This window comes from Pteropus vampyrus, unplaced genomic scaffold (genome assembly GCF_000151845.1).
Source record: "Pteropus vampyrus isolate Shadow unplaced genomic scaffold, Pvam_2.0 Scaffold75, whole genome shotgun sequence".
NCBI classification, from domain to species: Eukaryota; Metazoa; Chordata; class Mammalia; order Chiroptera; family Pteropodidae; genus Pteropus; species Pteropus vampyrus.
Window position 1 is genome coordinate 3838967 of NW_011888856.1, and position 1834 is coordinate 3840800.

Below are 1834 nucleotides of genomic sequence, written 5' to 3' on the forward strand. Positions count from 1 at the left end.
GGAGGATTTGAAAAATCTATGGAAAACCTGCCATGGTTCAAGGAATTGTCCAAGGCTTCACAACTAAAGGTTTTGTTTCATTTTGACTGTTTCTCCCCTGGTGTCTGGGCACGAGTTCTCCAGTGCTGGACTCGTGGGTTATTCCCTTCATAGGGTATTGTCTTACTCTTTAAAACAAATGACAGTGTTAGTCAGATGGTAGGTGTGGTTCAGTCCTTGGGGTTGCCTTAGGTCATTTGTCTTGTAACACAGTTTTCTAATTTTTTACTATTCTATATGCATTCAGGTTGCTAGATCAGCCCTGCCCAATGCTACACAACTAACCGGTTTATATTAGTTTCCCAGTGGCTTAAAACAACACAAATTATTCTCTTCAAATTCTGGGGGTCAAAAATTGGAAATGAGTCTTAGAAGGCTAAAGTCGGATGTCCGCGGGCTGGTTTCCTCCGTAGTTTCCAGGGAGAATCCGATTCTGGCTTCTTCCGTATCTAGCAGTGGGGTGACCGCCTCGGCAGATGACCTCATCAGTCGATTGCTGTGGTCACGGTTTATTTTCACATTCGGATCCTCCTGCCTCTCTCTTCTAAGGACCCTGGTGATTATATTGGGCTCATCCAGGTAATCCAGTACTATCTCCTCCTCTCCAGGTCCCTAATTTAATCACACCTGCAGAGCCCCATTGGCCACAGACGATAACTTCATGGGGATTAGGACGTGGATCTCTTTGGCCATTGTCCTGTATATCACTCTGTTCATTCCACAGATATTATTGAGCAGTTAGTAGGTACAGTGAACTGTGCTGTGATCTGGGGAAATCTCAGGGAACAGCGTGTGTCTGAGGAATAAAACAGCCAGATTATCTGCTCTCGTGGAGTTTGCACTTTAACAGAAGGTAGCAGATATTAAATAATTTTACAATTACAATGTGACTTACAATTTTGTGTAATGGTTTAATTACGATCGTCATAACTTCTGGAAGGATGGACTATGAGGAAAAAGGAAGGGCCCTGGCTTAGCTTAGGGCATCGGGGGCGGGGGGGTAACAAACTTCTTAGAAGAAATGACTTCTTGGCTGAGCCTGATGTGGGTGATTAATGAGGTGAAGAGGGTGGGCAGGAGTGGATGCTGGGAGACCGGTGATTAAAACTTGTAAATTCAAAGTATCTTTCAGAACTGCTCGATTCGCTAGGGTCATTAGCTTTTCCTGAGCTAAGGGGAGAAAGAAGCATCTTATCAAGAGAGAAATAATTATCTTTTTTTTTTTTTTAACTTTTCAAAAGTAGGCAAGAACCATTTTCAAATCTTGATTACCATTAAATACCATCCTTGGAATCATTTGATTTCTTCTACTTATCAGAAGTCAAGAGTAACTTAACATTTGCATTATTATTGCTACCCTTTGAAGATCCTTGAGATCTCAACGAGTTTAATGACCCCTCAAATAAGTTTTGAAACAAGTCTAAGTAGATGAATTCTCCAAGATTCCAAATACGGCTTATACCAAAATACAGCTTGGCATCTGTCTGTCAAGCTCCTTTGAAATGCTCAGCAAAGTGATGGAGCAGTACGCTGTCCGCCCAAGCACGGTGTTTGATGCTGCCCTGGGTTCTGCTGGAGTCTTTCTACCTTCCAGTCTTCGGGGAGCAACTTAATTGAGTGGTCTCTGATATTGAAAGGCTTTCTATTTCTGTGATCATTTCCTGTCTCATGAACTTCAAAGAGTTTTGTGGAGGCAAAATACATAGGAGGTAGATAGAATCTCATTTAATTTTCACTTTTTTAATTATGAGAAAGGGGTCAGCATTTCCCCTTATATTTTTAGTCCTTTGATCTT

At 41.7% G+C, this 1834-nt stretch overlaps 1 protein-coding gene across 1 annotated transcript in view; it reads right to left on the reverse strand.

Annotated features, from left to right (window-relative positions):
* The window catches only part of AOAH (acyloxyacyl hydrolase), a 148581-nt gene that overhangs the window by 114488 nt on the left and 32259 nt on the right, over positions 1-1834 (reverse strand). The window lies entirely within an intron of this gene.